Source organism: Cryptomeria japonica, chromosome 8 (genome assembly GCF_030272615.1).
Source record: "Cryptomeria japonica chromosome 8, Sugi_1.0, whole genome shotgun sequence".
Lineage (NCBI taxonomy): Eukaryota > Viridiplantae > Streptophyta > Pinopsida > Cupressales > Cupressaceae > Cryptomeria > Cryptomeria japonica.
Genome location: NC_081412.1, coordinates 746,035,993 through 746,055,706, shown reverse-complemented (window position 1 = coordinate 746,055,706; position 19,714 = coordinate 746,035,993).

Here is a 19,714-nt window from a genome sequence, read left to right as displayed (position 1 = left end):
GTGTAGCTCTCAGTAGCTTTTTGCACTATGGATGCTTATGGAGGATTGAGATTGTAGTATAGCTCCAAATATGACATGAAAAGCTAATACTAATGCTAAAATGATGTATTTTAACCAAAAAGACAAGATTTTGTTATGCTATGCTAAATGCTCTCTAAAATGTCTATAGTCTAAATGCTTACAAGTTTTCAGGATCTGGATTATGAAGGAATGGGCTCTATTTATAGGAAAAATGGAGCAATGGATGGCCAGGATTGAATGGTTTAATCAAGGGTCAAGCTTGAAAGTTGGGGATCCATGTGCACAATTTGCACCAATGAAATGGTGACAAATGTCAACATAGGGTTGGGTTGAAAGAAGAGGTTGGAGGCATTAAAGGCCTGAGAAGACCTCATGGTTATCTAAAGGCTAAGAGTCAAGCCTAAATTAGGATTACCCACTGAATTAGGAATTAATCCAAGGATAAACCTTTGTGCAAATGATTAAGAGATAATCATGGTCAAAGCATTGAAGGCTTGATGAGACCCTTGGGTTGGGTAGAGGTTGAGTCAAAACAAATGTTTTAACCATGTGGGAGGGTTGAATTAACCATTAATGGTTATTGGAGACTTTGGGGGATTAAGTGGTTGAAAGTTGGAAGCCTTAAATGGTTATCAAAGACTTTGAGGAATTAAGTGGTTGAAGGTTGAAAGCCTTTAATGGTTATCAAAGACTTTGGGGTCTTTGAGAAGTGACTCCATTTTGCTTAGGAATGTGACAATATTTAGGGGATGGATTAGGCTAATTAGGAAGGGGGGTTAGAAGAATCTAGAAGGGGATTAGATTTTGCAAGTGGATTTGGTGGGTGAGGGAAAATAGGATTTTATTGAAAATAAAAATTCATTTATTTCAAAATGTGTGCAAGTTGCATTTGTAGGAAAATGCAAGTGGGGTGGGGATAATGATTTAAATAAATGTTTTATTTAATTTATTTAAAAGAGGAAAAGAGGATTTTATTAAATAAATTGATTTTATTTATTTAATTGATTGGAATTGGATTTTATGAATTAATTAAAATAAATTGAATAATTTATTTAATTAATAGAAGAATGTTTGGGGATGAATTAATTAAATATTAATTTAATTAACTGATGGCTAGTGGATTTTTAATCAAATAAATACGAAATATTCATTTAATTAAAATGGACAGATTTATGTGACTACATTTGCCCCTCTTTGAGACGGTGCAGTTTATCGCATCGTTTCAAAGAAAGAAAAAATGGTGTGAAGAAATGCCCCATAAAATGTAAATTTAATGGGTGGTATGCCCCCTCGAGAGATGGGCCGAAAAATTGCAAAAAATCGGGCAATCTCTCGAAAAAGAATGAAAATTGGCAAGGTGTTAGAAGAGAAGAAGTTAGGTATACTGGTGAAAAATAGAAGAAATCGGGAGAAACATGGAGAAATGGGGGGCTCGAGAAGTTCACGGGGACCACGGCGATAAGCGGGGCGAAGTTACGGTGACGGCGGGGGGTATAAATGGGGTGAAAGGGATGAAAATAGGATCATTTGTGACCCCGACCAGTTGAAAACTAGAGCTCTGACAGTGACATTTAGAGGAGCAAGGAGGAGCTACGATGCCGTTTCCGATTACCGAGCACCGATTTGAGCGAGTCCGTCGGTTCCAGCGCCCAGCCAACTACGGACCGGCGGTACGCAAATTCGAAAACTTACTTTTTATGCATTTTTAATAGGTTTTTAGCTTAGTCCAAGTCAAGTCGGAGCAAGAGCACTGGAACTATGGTTTTAGCGCTTTTGCTCCATGAATTAGCGCTATTGTGCCGCAATAGCGCTTTTGTACACTGGTTTGAGCGCTTTTGCCATTAATTAGCGCTTTTGTAGGCAAGTTTTAGTGCATTTGACAAATTAGCGCTACGGTAGGGTCAATTGAGCGCTATTGGATAGCGGGTTGAGTGCTGTTGGTTTTGGAGCACTATTGTAGAGCTTTTTGAGCGCTATTGTTGGTTGTTGTAGCGCTATTGTTCAGAACTAGCGCTATGTTAGATGAAATAGTGCTTTTGCCTTAGGATAATGAGATGCCCCAGTTTTGGACAAAATAAATCTCCTAATGCCTAACGATTGATGGATGGCAAGGTGAAGTGGGAGTTGTTTTGAACCATAGTAGCCCGATGAGACTTAGGTCATTTGTTAGGATAAATGCCTGTTGAAGTCTAGGTGGCCATGATTGCTTACTTGTTGAGACCCGAAGATACTTGATCAAAGTATCTGATGATAGTCTAGGTTTAAACTTAAGAAAGTTTGATAACAAAACAACTGATGGTGGTTGGATGAATGTCTATGTGCAGGAGGATCTGCGCGTGTTGCAGTTACGCGAGCGCCACCCTGCGACACAGAGGTTGCGGGACCGGTTGACACAGATAGAGATTGACTGTATAGCAGCTACTGGCCTATACGAGGTGATGCACATGCCCGTGATTCAGATGAATCACGACCTGATCACAGCATTGGTAGAGTGATGGCACAGTGAGACGTGCACGTTCCATCTAGCTCAGGGAGAGATGACGGTGACATTGGAGGACGTGTGGCGTATCCTCCGGATTCCGATTCGGGGAGAGCTGGTCACATATGATAGATCCTGGGGGACAGTGTCTTGTCAGAGGATTTTTGAGGAGGACGTATACATTGATGATGGCTAGATCACATGGGAGGATATAGCGGCACTATATGAGCCCCTTCCAATAGTTTTGTCAGGGATTGTGGGAGGACTTCTGTGTCCAGACAGGCGGTCACATGGATTGGCGGTGGGATGGGGACAGGTGATAGAGATGATGGTGACGGAGGGGACCCGATTTGCCTGGGGGCCGTGCATGTTAGCGCACATATATCAGGAGCTACACGAGGTAGTGTACCAGGGGAGAGGCTCTCTTGCAGTGGGCATGACGCTGCTGCATGTGTGGGCATGGGAGCACCTACCAGTGACTCGACCAGTGAGTCTCAGATTCCGAGCCGTGGACCAGCCCTATATGTTTATGTATAGTGGTATGATGAGTCAGCCCCACTTGGGGAAGTTAGAGTGGTGGCGGCGGGCATTGGATGACCTGGATGCGGTGATTTGGTGGCCATACTTGGAGTGTGAGCCATGGGAGGATGATGCGGAGGCACTACTGTATTGCTTCATGACCCGATTCCTCATTGGGAGGACCTCGTATCATGTGGAGAGATAGGTGCCGGGACGAGTGATGAGGCAGTTTGGATGGCAGCAGGGACTGCCTAGCGGATCAGGGGAGTATGCTCGAGTGATCCGAGAGCGGTATGCATGGGGTCCAGTGCTACCGTATGATCAGGCACTGGCAGAGTTTTGGACACTGCAGGCGAGGCCATGGGACTTACGATCGAGGGTCATTGATGCAGGGGTGACAGATGAGTATACACAGTATCGGGCGACGCACCCGATCCTACGGATATCAGACCCAACTGAGCCGATCCCATCTTTTGAGGATGAGAGGGGACGAGGACGGAGAGCAGGAGGCCGAGGAGGGGGAGGAGGAGATGGAGGAGGAGGTGGAGGTGGAGGAGGAGGAGGTGGTGGAGGAGGTGGAGGAGGTTTGGGGATGCCGAGACAGCGGAGAGGGAGAGGTGGACTACCTCTTCAGATATCACAGGGACCGTTGATGCAGGGAGGAGTGCAGCTGAGTGGGAGGGGGATGGAGAGAGAGATCCCGATGGATACAGGTGTAGGAGAGGGGGGTGCAGGGGAGGGACCTAGTGGAGGGGGTGATACAGGTGTAGCAGCCATGGACATGGGGGAGGGAGCTACTGGGGATCTGCGGGATCATATGATAGGTTATTTGCAGACCCGGGTGGAGAGATTAGAGGCAGAGTTAGCAGCTAGGGATGTGCAGCTATTTGCACGTGAGTCAGAGCTGACAGTGGTGCTGCGAGAGAGAGATACAGCGGTGGAGAGATTGGCGGAGCTGCAGGAGAGAGTCCGAGCGGGAGTAGGAGCACAGGGTCCTACAGGGGAGATTATGAGGTAGTTTGGGCGAGCACAGGCTGAGATAGAGTACTGGCGAGGTTTATATGAGCAGGTGGTGCCATTCAGTCAGCAAGCTCTTAGTTATACCCAGATGCGGCAGTCGAGATCTGAGCGATCTCAGAGGATGCAGAGCAGTGGGGGAGTGATGGGTCCTTTGAGGCGGGATAGATCAAGAGATGCAGGAGGGAGTGGGGGTTCGATGAGGCCTCCACGGAGAGATGGATCAGGTGGTGCACGTACCAGTGGTGGAGTAGGTAGGGGTGGTGCAGGTACAGCATCTGGCCAGAGTGGCATTTGAGAGAGCATTTTTGCATATATGTATTGTATCATTGTCTGTTTTTGGACTGTATCTTGGATGGCTCTTGGTAGCCGATTTTTTGTAGACTTCATTGTACGCTGATATATGAGATGATATATATGAGGAGATCCCATAGTTGTGATGATATGCATGTGATGATGTATGGATGTTTATGCATGTTGATGATTTATTGCTTAGATGTATATGTGTACATGTATGCATTTGATGAGATGTTTCTTTTATGGATGTTTTTATGATAATTTATGATGTTGGATACTGACATATGAATGCAAGTTTATATGTGCATGATTTGTTTTTGATTTTTGATGTAATGCTTTATGTATGGAATGCCATGATGATGATGTATGTTTATGTTTGATTTATGAACAGGATTTTTGGTGTTTCCTATTTCGATGTAATGATAAGATAATGTTAATGCAATGGTCAAATGAATGATGTTATGTATGAGTATGCATCTAGATGTTTTAAATGAATGTAATATGGATAAACAAAATGTAAAGTGCAAATGTTTATATGATAATGTGTTTTAAATGATTGTATATGGATAAACAAAATGTAAAGGACAAATGTTTATATGATGACGTGGAGAATGAATGTATACGTAAAATGGATATATTAGATGGTATGAACCAATGTTTGGTAAACAAATGGTTTTTATGATTCTAAATGCTTTTAAATATGTTTGTAAGTACAAATGATAATGGGATGATATGATAGCTAATGGGAATAATAACTGCACCTTAATGTAATGATAATGAATGCAATGTGAATGAATCTTACAATGAGCATAATAAAATACTTAGTAATGAATGAATGCATCTTTTAACTATAAAGAAATGTATGCAAAATGATAAATGATGAAAAGATTAATAAAATGATAATGGATAATTAACACTATATGAATGCTTAGTAAAGGACTAAATATAATCAAAGACCATTTTAATCCTATGAATAAAGTGACCTATTTGTGATGATGCAAAATCATTAATGAAAACTTAATGTCCAAAATGAACGATAGTTTAAAAATGTCATAAATGTTTAATGTAAGATGCAACTAAATGTTTTATGCAAGATGTAAATAAAAATTTAATGCAAGATACAACTAAAAATTTAATGCAAGATGCAAATAAATGTGAAGATGATATGATCATGAGGTATGCAAGGTTTGTAAGACTTTGTGTGATGCATTGATGATGTATCAGAGTACTCGATCATGATTGTATCCAAGACCAGCTTTATTAGTCATTTTTGCATGTAAAAGCCTACATATGAATGAATGAATGGATGGGTGATATGCAACGGAATGCAAGATATAAACAGATGAGGTGAAATGATGATCCATAGTGCTCTATTTTCATCATTGAGCTTTAAAATGTTGGAAGAGAATACAAGCATCTTGACACAATGATTCAAGATGACCTGAGTATTTCTTTCATGGATTTTAATATAGCAAGTTAATACAAACGACTTGATATAAGGGTCAAGTCGACTAGAGTATTGCTTGCAGAACAGACAAGGATTATCTCCTTTCGTGCATGACTTGGATCGTCCTCCTTGATCTTAGGCTTGATCAGATCCTGAGACAAGTACATACCATACTAAGAAAATAAAACCTTTATCCAATTTGGAGGAAGAGGAACCAAAGGATGAGCATTGTACCTGCAACCAAACAGTATATATATACATAAAGAATAAAGAATATGGATCCTTGGTAATGGTTCATGTCCATATGGTCGAGGTATACGCTATAGTCAGCAAGCCGTAGTGATTTATGACTGCATTTTGGCATAAGATCACGTAGCTTAGTGAACTTCCCACGTAGACACCATTAGTACATGCCCCAGAACTTCATTGGAAATAATGCGCAAATGATACAAAACAATGCTAAAAGATTCCGATACAGATAAACAAATGAATTACTCACGAATCAACCAAGTATTTGATAGCCTAACAGAATTTTCTTGTCAAAGAAAATATCATCTTGTCTTTGTTTTGGTAAGGAAGGATGCATCCTTGTTTTAAAGACAGTTTGGATTGTTTGATGTCGATTGTTTTGGTTTGATTGGTAAATGGTCAGTGTGTGAGTAGTTTTGTCAATGTTTATTTTGCATCTATGTGAATGAGTATGTACAATGTGTTGCCATGTTTTTGTGGGATTTTCGATGGTTTTTCGATGTTTTTGGATTTTGTGAAACAATTTTGAATGTTTTTGGTATTTTGAGAGTCATTTTTGAATGTTTTTGATATTTTCTGATGATTGCTTGAATGAAGAGCATAATGATATATAAGACAATGTAGAATCCACTTCCATCAATAGGTTAAGGGTATTGCCCCCAGTTTTTAGACCTGACTATGAAAAGGTGGGATGCTAGATGCATGGAGTACTTTCTTAATTGCATATCAAATAACAAGCCATGGTTGGGATGGATGGATGTGTGTGTGCATGAATGTGATCGCAACGAGCCTGAAAGATACTGGAGCCATAGCCCTTACGAGTGGCACCTGTTTGCCAGGTTTTCACCATCGCACTTACCCAAGGTGCCACCGGAGTGGTTGTTCACCGTTTGGATGTATGATTTTTCTTTACTTTTTTTGAATGTTTTTGTATTTTCTTCAGGACATTTTCTGAACGTTTTTGGTATTTTTCTGATATGCAGGGGAGCCTGATGCTCTGTACACCTTAAGTATAAAACCGTTTGAGGTGCATGCTATTGATTGGATCTGCAAGCGGTTCTCCTTCTGAAGTAGCCAACTGATATGCCCCGGACCCGAATACAACAGTGACAACATATGGGCCCAGCCAGTTTGATTCAAACTTGCCTTGATGTTCTCTGTTTGGTTGGTTACGAGGATTTTCTTGAAGAACAAGATCACCTACCTCAAATGTATGAGATCTAACTTGGTGATTGTAGCTTCTACTCATGCGATGTTGATAGGCTTTGAGGTGATTGTATGTAGCTTGTCGCTTCTCATCTAGTAACTCTAAGTCCTGAAGACGGGATACTCTGTATGCATCATTATCGATGAGATTGTGCAATGAAACCCGTAGTGATGGTATCTCAACCTCAATAGGTAAGATAGCTTCTGCACCATAGACCAATGAGTAGGGAGTGGCACCTGTAGGGGTCCGAATGCTAGTTCGATATGCCCATAGCGCTGGATTTAGTTGAACATGCCAATCACGGCCGGCATCATTGACTGTCTTCTTTAGGATCCGCAGTATGTTTTTATTGGATGCTTCAGCCTAACCATTGCCTTGTGGGTAATAGGGAGTGGAAAAGCGGTGTTGGATATGAAATTTCTCACAAAGCTCACAGACATCTTAATTTTTGAAAGGAAGACCGTTATCTGTGACAATGGACATGGGCACACCATACCGATAGATGATGTAGTTGAGGATGAATGAGGCGATCTGCTTGCCGGTGACTTGGGTAAGTGGAATAGCTTCGATCCACTTGGTGAAATATTCAGTGGCGGTAATAATGAATTTATGGCCGTTTGATGAAGATGGATGAATCTTACCCACAAGGTCAAGGCCCCATTGACAAAAAGGCCATGGTGTTGTGATAGGTTGCAGTTCCTGGGCTGGTGCATGTATCAGGTCGCCGTGAACTTGACATTTCTTGCATTTCCTGACAAAGTAGTAGGAATCCTTTTCCATAGATGGCCAATAGTATCCAGCTCGCGTGAGTTTCTTGGCTAGTGATGGACCACTAGAATGAGTCCCGCAAATTCCTTCATGTATCGCTTCCAAAGCCTTTGTTATCTCATCTTGTTCCAGACATCGAAGGAGAGTACCATCAAGACTGCGTCGGTATAGGGTTTCGGCAATAAGGGTATATCAAGCAGTTTGGTGAATGAAAGTTTTACGTTGGTTATTCGATTGGTTAGGAGGAAGGGTGTGATCGCGGAGATAGGTGTAGAATTCACCATACCATGGGGATTCAGAACCGACAAGGCGACATATCATCTCGGATTCGGGGATATCATAAGCGGGAATCCAAAGCTGTTCTACCAAGAACTCGTAGCGTGTTGAATTCTGTGGAAGATCTAGGAGAGATGCGATGGTAGCCATAGCATCAGCAGCTCGATTCTGATCTCTTGGTATCTGCTCAAAAGTGATAGTAGTAAATGATGTCTTTAGTTTGTCCACCATTTGCTTGTATGGCATGAGTTTATCATCTTTAGTTTGATACTCATCTGTTGCTTGTCGAATGACTAGTTGCGAGTCGCCATATACTTGCAGTTCTTGTAATTTCCATTGTATGGTGAGCCTGAGTCCTGTGATCAAAGCCTCATATTTTGCTATGTTGTTTGTGCATGGAAATGTGAGCCTGTAAGACTTCGGGATGCTATCACCTTGAGGTGTGATAAACAGAATGCCTGCCCCCGAGCCATGCCTAGTGTATGAACCATCAAAATATAGTTTCCATGGCTGTGCTTCTGTGACCATGAATATCTCTTCATCTGGAAATTTGGAAATGAGAGGATGATCGCCTATGAGTGGTGCATCAGCCAACTGATCTACAATAACTTGCCCTTTGATAGCCTTACGGTCCACATACTCAATGTCAAATTCACTTAGAATCATCACCCATTTGGCCAAGCGGCCTGTCAATGCTGCTTTGCTAAGTAAATATTTGAGTGGATCAATCTTTGCGATGAGTTGTACCTTGTGTGTCAACAGATAGTGCCGCAATTTAGTGGCTGCTAAGATCACTGCTAGGCAAGCTCGCTCAATAGGTGTGTAATTGAGTTCATAGCCAACTAGTGTGCGAGAGATGTAGTATACAACACACTCTTTACCTTCTGCATTATGTTGTGCCAGTAGTACACCCAATGCTGTACTTGTTGCTGAGATATAAAGCAATAATGGTCTACTTGGATCTGGTGGCATCAACAATGGTGGATTCATGAGATAGTTTTTGAGCGCCTGAAATGCTTGTTGGCATTTGTCATCCCACTGAAAGCGGATGTTCTTGTGTAGCAGATGTGTGAATGGGTGACACTTATCAGCCAATTGTGCAATGAATCTGCGGATGGATTGAAGCCGTCCTTGTAGTGTCCTTAGCTGACTGATATTCCTTGGTGGTGGCATGTCCATGATTGCCTTAACCTTTGCTGGATCGACCTCAATGCCTTTGTTTGAGACAATGTATCCTAGAAGCTTCCCGGAGGTCACTCCAAAGACACATTTCTTTGGGTTGAGTCGAACATGGTATTGTTCCAGTCTATTAAAGATTTTATCTAAGATGTGAAGATGTCCTTCTCTAGTAAGTGATTTTGCAAGTAAATCATCCACATAATCTTCCATCATAGTATGCATCATGTCATGGAAGATGGTGGTCATTTCTCTTTGATAGGTTGCTCCTGCATTCTTGAGACCGAAAGGCATTACATTCCAGCAGTATGTGCCCCATGGACATGTGAAGGCTGTCTTATGTTGGTCCTCTCGTGCGATCTTTATTTGATTGTATCCTGAAAAGCCATCCATGAGTGAAAGCATGGCATGTCCTGCTGTCAAATCCACTATGATGTTGATATTTGGTAGGGGGAAGTCATCCTTAAGACATGCCTTATTCAAATCTTTGAAGTTAGTACAAATGCGGATGCCCCCTTTTGGTTTGCCGACTGGCACAATGTTGGAGATCCATTCTGCATAATCAATTGGTCTAATGAAACCAACATCCAGGAGTTTCTTGAGTTCTGTTTTGACGAGCACAACAATCTGAGGATGCATCTTACGAAGCTTCTGTTTGACAGGTTTGGCTCCTGTTGCTACTGTGAGATGATGCATGACTAAATCAGGATCAAGCCCAGGCATGTCTGCATATGACCATGCAAAGTTGATCTGACGCTGCTGGAAGAATTCTATAAATTGAGGCCGTTCCTCTGGAGTGAGAAGAGATGCCAGATGTATAATATGAGGGTTTTCAGGAGTCCCCACATTGTATTCTTTGGTCTCCTCAATGAGGATCGTTGATCGTTCGTGTTGTGCATTAGCAGGGAGAATGTCAAACCCTTCATCCTCAGGCGCCTCAGAGAGGTTTTCACCATTGGATACGCTCTTTCTTTTTACTATTGTCGGATCAAATAGTGCCATAGTGTGGTTTTCACTGGAAGATCCATGTTTTAATGTTATATTTTTGTAGCTGAAGGGTTTGGCATCTGCCCCGAAGTATGCTGCGCTATTAAGTTCAATGGCGAATCCAGCTTTGTGATCCCCGCTTGGTAGATTATCCCTTAATTCCAAAAAGTCAATGATAGCCTCATCGTTTTGGAAGAGGTCAAGACATGGGGGATTTGGTTGGTTCCATTCAATGAGTTCAGGGTGGATAATGGGCATTACTTCATCGATTAAGTTAAGTGCGGGAGATGTATCAGTGAGGGTTAAGATAGTGTGGTGAAGGTCGTTGATGTTACTCTCCCTGTCAGAATCCAGCGTAGGATGAGACGTAGGGTCTGTGGAAGATGTTTCCAGCTCAGGTACCCAAGTGGTCTTTATCTGTGCTTCTCCATAAACAGGAATGTCTTTGCGTGGTGGAGGTGGTGATGTGCCTTCCTCATCTGAAGTGTTAAGCTATACAAAATCAAATTCCCACTCATGTGAGTCGGTCTCTGAATCACTTTCCAGCATCCGATTGCTATACCATTCTAGGATGTCGCTGGAGTTGAATACTGCAGGTGTGATTGGTTTATGTACCTTTGTGGTGATCGGTGCTACAGGAACCGTGATGGGGCTAAAAGGATTTGTTGCTGAAGGTATCGGTAGTGTTGACTTAGTGGCTTTTGTTGGAATGGCTGGTGCCATAGATGCTGCTTTGGGTTCCAATATAGTTGCTGCTATGAATGGTTTTATTGATGTGAGGACTGCTGTGGATGGGATTACTGGTTCGATTGGTGGGATGTTTGGCACTGGTGATGGTTGCGGTAGAGTCGTGAGCCTCGATGGGGCAATGGGGATAATGCTTGATGGTGCTTTGATTATGAAAGGTGTCCTCTTTGTAGTAGGTGGGCAAAATGGTTTGCTGGGTTTTCCTTTGAATCTGAGTTTAGGAAGGACTTCTTTTTCAAAGCCTAGGCCTGTATTACCTTTGGGTTTGAACTCTGGCAGCAGCGGTTCATGTCGTCCTTGTTTGCTGGATCCCAAAGCACTCTGACCATCATACCCCATTCTTTGCATAATGAGGAGGCCTTTGCCATACTGTTCTGTAGGAAGTGTAACTTGCGGTTTGTCAGTGGTGATGGGATCTTTATAGATCCATTCCGCTAGGTCCTCATCTTGTGTTTCTTCCTCTTGACTCTTTCCAAGGACGAAAGGCGTCAAAGCACATGCGGGCGTGACTATGGGTTTTTGGAGTAACTGCTGTGGTTTACCATGCATTCTAGGAGAAGTAGGCATTTGTCCCACACAAAAGAGCTGACTCAAGTTATATTCCCCGGGACCTTCCTCTGCGACTTTCATCTTAAGCTTTTCTTGCTTAGGTATAGGAGTATTTGAACTGGCAAGAGAGGTGGGACTTACATATGATGTGGAGGAAATGGCTTCCCTATTATTAGGAACAGTAATCTCTGGTTGATGGCTGATATTATGGCAAAAAGCAAAGGGATTTGCATCGCCCAGGATTGTGATCTCTGTACCATTATGTGAGAACTTGATACATTGATGGTAGGTAGATGGAACAACTTGCATGGCATGTATCCAAGGTCTCCCTAACAATAGATTATATGGCAGAGGAAGGTCCAGAACCTGACAAATGATGTGCTTTACCACAGGGCCAACCCGGATTGGTAGTACCACAGCTCCTTTGGATGAACGCTCTGCATCATCATAGGCCTTGATGGTGATCTTCTTGCGAGGATCTACTGACTCTATTGCATATCCCAATGCTGTGACCAATTGCAGTGTACAAATGTTTAGGCCCGCTCCATTATCTATCAAGACTCGCTTGATCCTATGTTGGTTGATAAAGCCTTCAATGTGTAGTGAAGCATTATGAGGTTGTTGGAAAGAAGAGTTGTCACTTTCAGAAAAAGTGAGACAAGGTGATGACTTTAGATTTCCAACCATGGCTTGAAACTAGTCTGTATTCAGGTTTGCAGGGACTGACGCCTCTTGGAGTGCTTGATCCAAGATTGTTTTATGAGATGGTGATAGGCGCAATAGTTCTAAAATGGATATGAGCGCAGGGGTTTTGTCCAATTGTTCCACAAGATTGTATTGCTTTGGGATAGAGGTGGTGCCTTGTGGAGCTGCCTTGATGGTGACCTTGCCACGACATGTAACAACATTACAATTTGAGGTGGGATTTTTGAAGGTTATAGTTGTAATTTGTTCACTGGCATCATACAGATGATTTACAGTGTAGTTATATGCAGCCTGCGTATAATCAGTGGTATCAGTGCCTCGCCTGGAAGTGGAAGGACCCCTTTGATCTTGTGATGGAAGTGGATTTTTGAACATCAGATGATCATTATTGGTTGTTTTTGGGTTATGTCCTTCAATCTCAATTTCTCCTCGATCAATAAGATCCTGAATGAGATCTTTCATTCGGTGACAATTACTTGTCTTGTGTCCTCTTCCTTGATGGAACTCACAGTGTTCAGTATCTCTCCACCATGCTGGTTTGACTTGAGGCTCATAGTTCGATAGCTTAGGTAAAGTGATCAAATTCTGAGAAATGAGTTGTCGCATCACTATTTCAATGGGTTCCCCTAAGGGAGTGTATGTGCGTTTTTGTTTTTGTGGATGAGGTCTTGGTTCATCATGAGATGTGATGCGACCTTGATTAGGAGGAACATTTGTGTTATTTTGAGGTGGAGGATTTTGTCTTGCAAATCGAACCACAGGTTGTGCATTTTGGATAGTTCGAGCATCCACAACCCCATCGTTGACGATATTCTTATTCTTGTTCCAGAAGTTTGGTTTATCACTATTGAAGCGCGGGCGAGGACCATTTTTTCTTTCATTAAAGATTTTGATGAGTCCTTTCTTGATGAGTGCCCTTTCACATTTTAAACCCTTGGTGATCATATCGTTAAAGGAGACTGTGTCTTTGACATCCAGGTGAAATTCCATTTCTTCGTTTAAGTTGGAAATGAAAATTTCCACTAGTTCTTGTTCAGGTAACTGAAGAGAACATCTGCTAGACATTTGGCGCCATCGTTGCAGGAATACTAAGAATAATTCACCTGGTTTTGTTTTGGTATTGCACAGATCAGCCATGGTGATGTCGCATTCAATATTATAAGAGTAATGAGATAGGAACTTCTGGATGAGTTCCTCAAATGTTCTAATGCCACCTGGAAGTCGGGAAAACCATGATGTGGTTGTTCCTCCCAAGCTTTGGGGAAAGAGGCGCATTAGGTATGTGTCCTCATAAGCCACTTCAAGACAAGCGGAATGAAATTCTCAGACATGATCACGGGGATCCCCCTTTCCTCTATATTTTTTGAATTTTGGTGTTTCGAACCCGCGTGGAAAGGGTGGCATATAAAGATTCCTATCAAATGGATAGGGACAGATGTTGTTAAGTGAGAATTGATTGGTCTTAACACCACTATGAAGTTGTTGGGCGAGATTCTCGACTTGTTGCCGCAACATCTCCATTTCATTTGGAGGAGGAGGTGGTGGATTACCTCGAGGAATGTTATATCTGATTTGATTTCTACCCCTTTCCTCGTCATGGCGACTTTGTCTTTCTAATGCTTGTCTTAATTGGGCAAGATCAAAGTCAGAGGGGAGTTTGGCTCCTTCTTGAGCGAGTTTTAAGAAGTGAGCATCCGCATTGCTCCTGAGTATTTCATCAAACAATCTGTTAAAATGAGGGTTATGCTGAACCCTTTCGATTGTTGAAGGAGTGGGAGTACTTGGGTTTTCGTCATTTATATTGCCTCCAAGTGCTTCTTGAAATTCATTGAGGTTGTCCTCTTCTTCCTCAATTTCTATTTCTCGTTGCCTTGACCATGATCGGGTTTGAGCCATTTTGTTTGCAAGTTTGTGTTGAAGTTGATTGAAGATGATGATGAGTTGTTGATTCAAGATTGATGATTAGTGGATTGTATGGTATGTAGATCTCTAGCACTCTAAAGGTAGATGTAACTAGGATTCCTTCTTTGAATTGCTTGTTTGTTTTGATAAGTTTGGATGTGATAAGGTGTAGAGAAATCTGAGATGTGTTACAGATTTTGACTACCTAGCAATGAGAGGATTCACTCATGAACTAGTTTTAACCTGCGTAGATGTGTCTCTTAGGATGAGCTTATCCTAGATGCAGAAACAATCTAAAAGTGATGTGATGTGTTTGATTTCAAGCAATATCTAAAAAGGGATCTTGGGACAAGAACCTCTAAATGTTTTGAGAGTTTTGGGATGGATTGATGATGGAATGATGATGTATGAGTAAGATGATGGATGAAAATGTTTTCAACTTCAATAAAAACTTTGTGTTACAAATGGAACAAACTCTACCTCTTCTCTTTCAGGTGTTGGAGGTATTTCTCGAGCTGTGTTGTAGGTGATACAGACGTTTGGGAAGAAGTTGGGATTAATCTTTCCTCCTTGATTTTTGTGATAACTCAGAGCTCTATATTGCATAAAAGCTCTGCGGTTCAATGATTCTGAATCAAACTCATTTGTTTTTCCTTGAAGGTATAGACACATGCGATGTAGAAAGACTCTATGTGAGACAAAGATTTGTCTATTGAGATAGAAGAATTTCCTCCTTTTGATTAAAGCCTTTGAGCTTAGTGGTCTCCTTTTCAAGGTAATATTCTGATGACACTTCTTCTTTCGCAAGATGTGAAGAATGGTCATAAAATTTGTCTCTTTGTTGTTTGCACTTTGTTTTTGGTATTTTTGTTTGTTTTTGAGAGATTGTTGGATGAATACTTTGTTTTTGGGATTGATTTTCTGATTTTTCTTTGACAAGAAAACAAAGCAAGCACACAAACACAAGAATGTTGCCTCAAAGGCACAAATGAGTATGGGTCTAGATCAACCCAATTCTTGGACTTGTTTTTGACCCTTCCTTTTAGATTTATTTTAAGGTGTATTTCCAAAGCCTGAAGTCGGCTCAATTTGCACTAGGTCTGTAGAACGAACACACTTCAAACACTTTTTATCCCTAAGGTCAAATGGCCAGTTGTGATAAATTTAGCCCACATCTTGATATTTCTTCGACTTTGGTACTACATACCTTATGAATCCCGCCGTGGCAGGTAAGGATGTGATATACTAAGTCTTGCACGAGCATAACAAATAGATGATCCCTATGATGGGGGAGTCACCACTTTTATCAAGCCACAAGTGACTTTTCAAAAAGCTATGTTTCTACTCAAGGAAATATGTATGGTGAGTATCTTGGGAGCAAAACCTTCTATGCTCTTGCACTAAATTATACCTCAAATATCTTCAATCAATAGAATAGGTGGGCTACTACTTAAAGGTGTTTAGTCATGTTCGATGGCTTTGGACATAAGTTCATTCTGCAGTGACTCACTTAAGAGCCTTGTAACTGGTGGTGGGGCCCATTTGTCCTTTCGGCCAGTTACACTGTAGGAACAGCTATACCCAAGGCTATAGCTTTCGCTCTCACCTGATTTCTATAGCGGCTCAAAGGATTTACCGCTCGAGGTCGTTCCCAAGAGTATCGATCCCTTGGCAGGCCTCTCTTAAAAAGATAAAATTTTAAGTGTTACTAACACTTTTCTCTTGCATCTAGGACCACGAGAGCCAAGGGAGAGGATAGTGTGTGTTAGAAGTAGGTCCACTCGACTGACTGTTTTGCACAAGCGTGCCAAATACGTAAAACACTTGTTCTTTTTAATCCCACATTTTGCAAAGATGATTTAACTATTTGGAGATGTTGCTCCAACAGTCATGGTGTTCGTTTTAACTTCAATGGCAATGTGTTTTGTAATCTAGAATTTGAAAATCCTGGTCAACTTAATGAAAAACACGTTTTGCTTGAAGGAAACTTTGTTTTTGCCAAAAAAATCAAAACAAGTGGATTGTTCTTTTTATTTGCCCAAAAATTGAAGTGTGGATTGTGATTTTTAAGTTTGATGCAAGAAAGAAAATTTGTCTTGTTGATTTTAAGCACCAAAACAAAATGTATCCCTAACTTGCAATGAAAGCAAAATTTGAAGTTGTTGTTCTTTTTACTTTGCAATAAAAGAAAGATGAATGTTCCTTTTAAGCACCAAAACAAGTTTTAGGTTCATTTTATGCACTCCAAAGTAAAATGTGAGGTTGATTTTAACTTGTGCAAGAAGGAAAAATGGATTCTTTTTAACCAACTTTTGAAAGAAAGTAAAAAGAAAGATTTTATGGCATTTAAACTAACTCCTTACCCTGCACACAAAAAAAAAGATTAGAGCCTGCATACAATCAATGGTCAAATGTTAGTGTGGGCTTACACAAGCCTAAATCCTGATTTTTGGTTACAAAGCGAATTGGAGAACACTCTGTCACAATAGCGCTATTCTGCTTTTTTTTAGACAAAAGCGCTAATTAATACAATAGTGCTAGTCTGCGGACGCAGAAGCGCTATTTTACACAGTAGCGCTGAAACAATAGGAAAATCCGAAAGGTCAAAAGCACTGGAAGTGTGTCAATAGCGCCTGAACTGTGACAAAAGCACTGGTATGTTGTCAATAGCGCTAAAAAATTTTCAATAGCGCTATCTTAGGGTCAATAGTGCTAAAAGAAAATGTTGCAACAACGCTAAAACGTGTTCAATAGCGCCGAAGCGCGACCTGTGTGGCAGTTTCAACAAGCAAAATTGTTAATTTTCAAAAAAAAGAATCAGAAGGTTGCGTGTTCGATTCACGTCGGGTTCACCAAATGATGCCCTCCTAAATGACACAATGTTAGTCTAAGATCAAACAACACAAAACACACAAAGCATTAGCGTTAGTCAATCTAAAACTAAAACATATGAAGGCATTCCAAAAGAGACACTAAAAACATGCTAATGTATCTAACTAAAGAAGTAAAGACAATGAGACATCTCCAACTATCTCTTAGCATGATATTAGCTCCTTCTCCCTTGTTCCTCTCCTCTCCAAGTTCCAAAATAGTGTAGCTCTCAGTAGCTTTTTGCACTATGGATGCTTATGGAGGATTGAGATTGTAGTATAGCTCCAAATATGACATGAAAAGCTAATACTAATGCTAAAATGATGTATTTTAACCAAAAAGACAAGATTTTGTTATGCTATGCTAAATGCTCTCTAAAATGTCTATAGTATAAATGCTTACAAGTTTTCAGGATCTGGATTATGAAGGAATGGGCTCTATTTATAGGAAAAATGGAGCAATGGATGGCCAGGATTGAATGGTTTAATCAAGGGTCAAGCTTGAAAGTTGGGGATCCATGTGCACAATTTGCACCAATGAAATGGTGACAAATGTCAACATAGGGTTGGGTTGAAAGAAGAGGTTGGAGGCATTAAAGGCCTGAGAAGACCTCATGGTTATCTAAAGGCTAAGAGTCAAGCCTAAATTAGGATTACCCACTGAATTAGGAATTAATCCAAGGATAAACCTTTGTGCAAATGATTAAGAGATAATCATGGTCAAAGCATTGAAGGCTTGATGAGACCCTTGGGTTGGGTAGAGGTTGAGTCAAAACAAATGTTTTAACCATGTGGGAGGGTTGAATTAACCATTAATGGTTATTGGAGACTTTGGGGGATTAAGTGGTTGAAAGTTGGAAGCCTTAAATGGTTATCAAAGACTTTGAGGAATTAAGTGGTTGAAGGTTGAAAGCCTTTAATGGTTATCAAAGACTTTGGGGTCTTTGAGAAGTGACTCCATTTTGCTTAGGAATGTGACAATATTTAGGGGATGGATTAGGCTAATTAGGAAGGGGGGTTAGAAGAATCTAGAAGGGGATTAGATTTTGCAAGTGGATTTGGTGGGTGAGGGAAAATAGGATTTTATTGAAAATAAAAATTCATTTATTTCAAAATGTGTGCAAGTTGCATTTGTAGGAAAATGCAAGTGGGGTGGGGATAATGATTTAAATAAATGTTTTATTTAATTTATTTAAAAGAGGAAAAGAGGATTTTATTAAATAAATTGATTTTATTTATTTAATTGATTGGAATTGGATTTTATGAATTAATTAAAATAAATTGAATAATTTATTTAATTAATAGAAGAATGTTTGGGGATGAATTAATTAAATATTAATTTAATTAACTGATGGCTAGTGGATTTTTAATCAAATAAATACGAAATATTCATTTAATTAAAATGGACAGATTTATGTGACTACATTTGCCCCTCTTTGAGACGGTGCAGTTTATCGCATCGTTTCAAAGAAAGAAAAAATGGTGTGAAGAAATGCCCCATAAAATGTAAATTTAATGGGTGGTATGCCCCCTCGAGAGATGGGCCGAAAAATTGCAAAAAATCGGGCAATCTCTCGAAAAAGAATGAAAATTGGCAAGGTGTTAGAAGAGAAGAAGTTAGGTATACTGGTGAAAAATAGAAGAAATCGGGAGAAACATGGAGAAATGGGGGGCTCGAGAAGTTCACGGGGACCACGGCGATAAGCGGGGCGAAGTTACGGTGACGGCGGGGGGTATAAATGGGGTGAAAGGGATGAAAATAGGATCATTTGTGACCCCGACCAGTTGAAAACTAGAGCTCTGACAGTGACATTTAGAGGAGCAAGGAGGAGCTACGATGCCGTTTCCGATTACCGAGCACCGATTTGAGCGAGTCCGTCGGTTCCAGCGCCCAGCCAACTACGGACCGGCGGTACGCAAATTCGAAAACTTACTTTTTATGCATTTTTAATAGGTTTTTAGCTTAGTCCAAGTCAAGTCGGAGCAAGAGCACTGGAACTATGGTTTTAGCGCTTTTGCTCCATGAATTAGCGCTATTGTGCCGCAATAGCGCTTTTGTACACTGGTTTGAGCGCTTTTGCCATTAATTAGCGCTTTTGTAGGCAAGTTTTAGTGCATTTGACAAATTAGCGCTACGGTAGGGTCAATTGAGCGCTATTGGATAGCGGGTTGAGTGCTGTTGGTTTTGGAGCACTATTGTAGAGCTTTTTGAGCGCTATTGTTGGTTGTTGTAGCGCTATTGTTCAGAACTAGCGCTATGTTAGATGAAATAGTGCTTTTGCCTTAGGATAATGAGATGCCCCAGTTTTGGACAAAATAAATCTCCTAATGCCTAACGATTGATGGATGGCAAGGTGAAGTGGGAGTTGTTTTGAACCATAGTAGCCCGATGAGACTTAGGTCATTTGTTAGGATAAATGCCTGTTGAAGTCTAGGTGGCCATGATTGCTTACTTGTTGAGACCCGAAGATACTTGATCAAAGTATCTGATGATAGTC